Here is a 7,301-nt window from a genome sequence, read left to right on the forward strand (position 1 = left end):
TTCTGGACTCTCCTGGTGGAACATAATTAAACATTAAGATTATTGTTGCATTAAGAGACGGGTAAAGCGTCTCTTGTAGAGGAAGACGAGGACAAGGTCCTACACCATCTTTACCAGGTGAGCTACCAGAGTGCCCCAAAATGAACTTATTATAAGTCTTTCTGCTGCATCTGTGTCCGTCTCCTTAAATGAGTACCCCTACCCCCCCCCGATGGTGTGTGATACTTAAGATTAGGACCCATGGCACAAATGAACTCAAACATGAACTCAATAAAAAGTTCCATCTATTAAAATATTGCTTTTGACTTTAAACACATTGATTGAGAAAGTCATGGAAGACTTGAATGAGACATGAGAGAAAGTATACCTCTGGGGGCTGCAGGTACCACAGTTGGAAGTAAATTTCCAGGATATTTGGTCACTTTTAGCAATTTCCAGATGTTTCCATGACTGATCAACTAGTCTCTAAATTTCCAGATTTTCCAGTAACCCGGATGATATGATGATATGATGATATGACGATATGACGTCACATGCGGTTGTGGCTTGCAATACCCCTGTGCTGGGCTTGTCAATAGCGCAGTATTTAATGATCCCGGTTATCGTGACAGCCCTAGATACAGTAATGAAAGAACATATCACCCAGGGCAATAATGTGGCTCATTGATATGTTTTTAATAGCTTTTGAACAACAATGGAGCTCTATGGCACAGAGGAAAAAGATATATCAGATTTTGATACACACATAATCCTTGTTAGTGGGATATTTCTTGAATTTCCCTCGGGATAATAATAGTAATCTATCTATCTATCTAATCTATCTATCTATCTATCTATCTATCTATCTATGGTCATTGTTGGTCACCTTAATTTAAAACCTTATCTCCTGCACGGAGACCATAGTGGGCATCTCAGACTGGCTGAGCTTTACACTGTTCAGTTCAAGCTGTAATGCCATGAAATCCAATCCACTGGTCCTTTAAAATAAATGTTTAAAATGTTTGAACTTTCCTTATGTTTAAATTTGTTTGTTTTCAGCATCATGTCATAAAATACAAGATGGAACTACGTGTTGCTGGTGGCGCTACATGAAAAGTAATCAGATCACTTGTACAATTCATTACATGCTAATCCATCTCCTGTACATATTTCACTAACCAACAGATGGATGGATGACTAACATTGCCATCTCCAGAGCTATACCACTAGTGTGCATATAAATCAATTTACATATAGATGTTGTGTGATGTCCAGTCAGTTATTCATGTCTTGAGAACAAATTAAAATTATAACGTGACACATTGCATTGACATTCTATTATGTTTATGGTAACCATTTTATTAAATGTCTGATTTAAATGTGAACTAAATCAATCATTCTATATGTGGCAATTAGGGACTATAAAAACAGTGCTGAACCAGTAGAGCCTCTGTATAACAGCACATCAATGATTGTCTGGGAGAAATGTATTTTGTGTTCTATTCTAAAATATCTGTTTCTGATAAGTTTTGTAATATGTTATAGGTAATGTGTCCTTGCTGTCACAACTGCTATTTCTGAGTGAGTGCCTGATTAATACCTGATCTCTACATATAGCACATGCAGTCCAGTCTGAGACACTTCAAGGAATTGCCCATGTATGGTTATACTGTATGTTTGACATGTAGAAAAGGTATAGCTCCTTGTAAGAACTCTCAAAATATCCAAGCAGCGATTATTCTTCAAGCTTCTGAATGGTGAACAGTTTCTATGCCAGATTTGGGACATCTATTGCTCCCATCAAAACGAAGAAAGTCAACCGTGAAACCAAAAATATATTATAAATTTATAAATGCCAATGAATCAAATAAAAGACATTTAGGTGAAAATTTGGTTATCCAATCCGCTGTTTCTTGTGTTGTGCTGTCATTGCATATATTTTTATATTTCTGTATTTTTCTGTATCAGGACCCTTTTTCATCCCACCAATGGGATCAATGTGTAGGATTTAGTAACATCTAGCTGTGTACTTGCAGATTACAACCCCCTCACCTCACCCTTGCTTTCCAAGCATGTAGGAGAAACTACAGTGGCCAGGAAACTAATAGATCCTCCTCAGTGTTACACACTGGACCTTTAATTGCTGGTATAATGACTTATTCACTGTGAATTCATATTGCTAACAGACATACACACTAAAACCGTACTCAAGGTTTAATGACAGACCTTTTTTGTATGGTTGTGTGGAGGTTGGGTAACCTCATAGATTCAGGAATAAATTGCTGAAAGAGAACTCCAAGTGTGTTTGCTGCCATGGCTGACAGAGTTGTGCAAGGTTGGAGGTTTCACCATTGATAATGGGCCACAACTAAGCACTAGCTGAACAGAAGGACAGCTGTGAAGTTAACCCAAACGGAAACACTGGGATAGGACAGGAGCTCTGCCCAGGTATTGTGAACACTGCAGGAAGACTGGAGTGGCTGAGTGGGATCTAGTCCCAGACACATGGAGAGTGCCAGCAGCTCGGGAAGTGAGGAGAAGCTGTTGAGAGATCACAGTCAGCTAAGGCTGGAGCTGGCTGATGGACACAATTTTAAAAATGTGTAATGGTATAATTATCTTTGGTATGTCTTTGGCTGAAAAGCAGTGGTTCAGTGCCCTCTCTTTTTGAAAGTTTAAAGTTTGTTTCATCTGTGTCCACAACCAGTGTCACTGATGCGTGTGTTTGGATGAGGTCAGAATAATTTTTTATATATACATATATTTTGGGGCTTTTATTGCCTGTAATGGACAGTGACAACTAAGGATTGACAGGAAAGGTGGGGAAAGAGAGGGGATGACACACAGCAAAGGGCCGCAGGTCAGATTAGACCCCATGGCCACTGAAGCAAGGACTCAGCCCTGGTACATGGGGAGCCAGATCTACCAGGTGAGCTATCTGGGCACCTTCTTTTGCACTGCCTAGTTTGACAGTTTGATCTGAGTTTGGTCCGGATCCTTTCTCCCTAAGACTGTATGGTATTGTTTTTCTATTGCAGCCCATGGAGCTGCAACTTCGTGTTGGCTTCACTTTACACACCCAGAAGCTCTGTCCATTACTGTCAATGGTCTGCAGACAGAAAGTTACAATTTGGCTTTTATTTACTTTAAATAGTTGTTGTTGCACAGCAAATTGCTTTAAATTATTCCTTAATTTGAAAAGAAATAGAAAGCCTGTCTCAGTTTACCCCTGACCTTTAACAAAGAGTTGCAGACTTTTGTTATATAGTGAAAACTTTTCTTTCAAATGTGCAGCTTAAGATGGTTCTCTGGTTTCATTTCAACCATGTTAGCGTTCGCATTTTCCCACAAAAGAAAAAGCCTGTCTGCCTCTTCTCACCTTGAATTCAATGTGCCTAGATGTGAAGAGTTTTCAATTTCCTTAGAGAAACTAAGTCATATTGGAATGATCATAACATCCAGGTGCAGCAGTAAATACATTCTAACCTCGTTTTACCTCCAAAGAGCACCTCTGGGCAATTTTGCTTTCATTAATGATAATGTGCTCTTCAAAGTACTGCACAACCAGATCAGCCTATCACCACTATCAATAGCCAGTAATTTCACAGTAACCCAGCTATTTTCTGTCCCCGAACTAAAAGATAATAAAAAATAAAAATAATTGGCAATAAACACAAAGTACAGCTGAGGCTGGTGGCAATGTAATTAGCTTTGCAAGTAGTTAGTGTTAAACAAAAGTGTTGTTTCATCATGTCAAATTGAAATTTTGTCCCGAGGTAGACACTCCATCAAATAGTTGCCCTAATATTTCAGTCTAGACCGGTGGGGTGGATCAACCGACGAACAACCTTAATCAAATTTCAAGAATGCTAGGTCCAACATTTCACATAATGCATAATCCAACCTATAGCATCATTGTGTTAGACCGTCCATCTTTAGTAAATGGCCAGATCTTCCAAACAGCAGGCGTAGATAGAATATTTCAGTAATTCATAATCTCCGAAAGCTCAAACCGAGAAACACAGGTTTCTTTGTAAAGTCCTTTTGAAGTTCTGAGAAACCATTTTCAAACCATTCATTTACTAAATCAGGCTGCACTCAACATACATCTTAGCCAGTAAATACGTAATGTTGCTGGGAAACATAAAGCAACCAACTGTGCAATCAGGAAATTATATATACTTTATATATATACATGGAGAGTTGTGTTTCAGTATTCCTGCAGTTTAGAATATATTACAGGAACATACACAATTATACCTCACTGATGTCAAATAATATTTTTCTACAATTTGTTTTTGTAAATTGTAAATGGACTGTACTGATATAGCGCCTTTCTAGTCTTTCAACCACTCAGTGTGCTGTACACTTCATGCCACACTCACTCAATTCACACGCATTCGTACACTGATGGCAGTGGCTACCATGCAAGGTGCCAACTGCTCACCAGAACGGAAACTAACCATTCATACACACTCATACACCGATGCACAGCATCTGGAGCAATTTGGGGTTCAGTGTCTTGTTTAAGGACACTTTGACATACCGCCAACCTTTCAGTTACTGGACGACCTGCTCTACCTCTGAGCCACAGAGGTAGAAGTTATTTTAAGGTAGTTCTTACCACGCTGATGTATGTTCAAGTGATTATTTTTCCGACAAATGTGGTTTTATTTAGTTATTTGAAGCTATAAAGACGCAGTTTGACATCATGACTGACAGCTGAGCCCTGCTCTTGACTGAATGTATGGGCAGGGTTTCGGTACTGGCACTACAGCACGGACTCTGGAATCAAATGGCGAAAGATGTGATATTTTGGCTGTATTTTTGTACAGTGGGGACCCACTGTAGATGAGGAGGTAGCATACAGCTATTGAAAAACATTCTTCATTTCAGTCCTTCTAAACCTTCCAGTTACACCAGTAACAACTAATCTCAAAGTAAGGGCAGGTTTTTGTGGCGCAACCTGTTTTAATTTACTAATGTGTAAATCTCAACACTTACTTTAAGCTAGACTAAGTTTGAATTTGAGAAGTGTAACTGGCTCCTTGAGTTGTTTAATGAAAGTCTGTTGGTGCATTTCTGCATGTAACTGTACCCATGCTCTTCTCTGTTGATTTTAGCATAAATGCAGGTTCACTAAATTTCTTCACACAAATCCTTTTCTGTTTCATGTTGACTTTTCCTATTTTTTTGATATATCATTCAAGTAGAGTAAATGCACAAAAAATCTGATCTGTGCCGAGTGAGATTAATAGTTGATTCTAATTCATAATGTCATCCACCAGTGTTTGGATGGGATGATCCATTAGGGCCTCTCCTTTCAGTTGATTAAATTCCTGTGCCCTCAGGATCTGTACTGAGGACACAGCTGCCTATAGGTTTAGAGAACATTGAATTTCTCTCTTGACACTACATCATGGAAGTATCTTAGGAATCTCCACTCTCAGCAGTACTCCACCTTCATGCGACAAATGCCAGAAAAGGCATAATTTCCTGAACCGCAACTAGTTCAGCAGAATCAACTATAATTATTTTTGGATGGTAACATTTGACTGTTGTGGGAAAACACAGGTGTTCTTTTAGATATAAATGCATAAATAAAGGTTGTCTTGTTGTTGCATTTATTAAATTTGAAACCCCTATTATGTAACTTTTCTACCTGAAAACAGCTTCATCCTGACAGAGAGTGGCGTTGTGCCAGAACTGACTGAGGACCGAGGAGAGATGAAATAAAAGGCTGCAGACAGACGGCGAGCTGGCCGTCTCGCTTTTTGACCCAGTCAGTAATATTAGAGCTTGCTATGTCTTGTCTTGTCTTTACTCTACAAAGGGCTTTAAACAAGGTTTTCTTCTCAAACATCTTCCAACATAGTGTGCTAAAACAAAATGACCATCTGTGGACCTTAAGGAGTGGTTCTGGTGTAATTTGAATGAATTTCAACTGAGAAGTCTGAGAAGAGGAGAAGGAGAAAAAACAAAAAGGGGCAGATGTGAAGACTTTAGACTGTTTATATCAAATTGAAATCTGCTTCTCCTGAGTATTAATTAAAGCCATCCTCACACAGTAACTCATGCAGGCTGTTCAGTTTCCCATTTTCATCATTTTTATATGATCATAAATACAGATGCTTTTGCTTTTACCTTGATTTTATTGGTTACCACAAGAAATCAAATTGAATTAAAGCTGCAAGCAGCATTGGACGGGACCTCACCATCGACCCACGTCGGGGTCTGCAAGGCGGTTGCCCACCGCAGCCGTGCCACACCACGGCGCCCCACGCCCAAGCCCTCACCACTGGAAGCCGAGGGAGACCGCTCTACGTCGTCACGCGTTTCAGACACCGTGCAAAAGACTTAAGCTTTCATAGAGAGACTCTTCAGTGCGAAAGGTGGAAATTCAGCGCCACGCCACGGACACACAGTTTGACGCACAGTAAATATTTGATTAACTTTTGATCACCAACATGTCTACATTGCAGTGATCGAATTTGAAGTCAGTGTGATAAAATCTGTAGGAGGAGTTAGTTAAAATAGAAGCCCTGAAATGCCGGAAATGGCATCACAGTTTTACATTCGATTCAACCTGGCCAACTTTGACAGTATGCCACAGACACGCCCTTTAACGTACAGTCACAAATAGTGTTTAATCAGCACCTTTTTTTAATTGCACTGTCCAATTTTGAAGTAGATTTAATAAGTCCCTGATAGAGTCCGTTCAAATACAATGCAAAAAATGGCCATAGAATTCAAAATGGCCATCTTTATTTTTATATTTTATCTTTCAAATTCACAAATCGCACAACTTTTATTCAGCAACATATTTTAAGTGTACCGTGTACCGTCCAATTTTGAAGTAGATCCAATATGTCACCTATGAGGAGTTTGTTCAAATACAAGGCAAAAAATTCACCGAAAATGACCACAGAATTCAAAATGGCCAACTTTGACGGCACGCCACAGACACGCCCTTCGACGTACAGTCACAAATAGCACGGCGTTCATTCAGCACCATTTTCTGACTGTACTGACCAATTTTGAAGGAGATCACATGAATTCCCTAGGAGGAGTTCGTTCAAATACATGGCAAAAATTTGCAGAAAGTGAAAATGAAAATCAAAATAGCCACCAAAAGTGAAAATCAAAATGACTGACTTTCTGTAGGGTTTGGGTTAAGAGGCTTTTTTGTACATGCTAACTTGCTATATATGCCTATCAATTTTCATTCATGTTAAAACAACAAGGTGATGCTCGCCGTGTCGCTACGGCAACATGGTTCAATAAAAATTCATAAGATTCGTAAGATGTCATTGTCAACATTC

This window comes from Morone saxatilis, unplaced genomic scaffold (genome assembly GCF_004916995.1).
Source record: "Morone saxatilis isolate NCDOM2014 unplaced genomic scaffold, NCSU_SB_2.0 Contig0, whole genome shotgun sequence".
In the NCBI taxonomy this organism is placed as follows: domain Eukaryota; kingdom Metazoa; phylum Chordata; class Actinopteri; family Moronidae; genus Morone; species Morone saxatilis.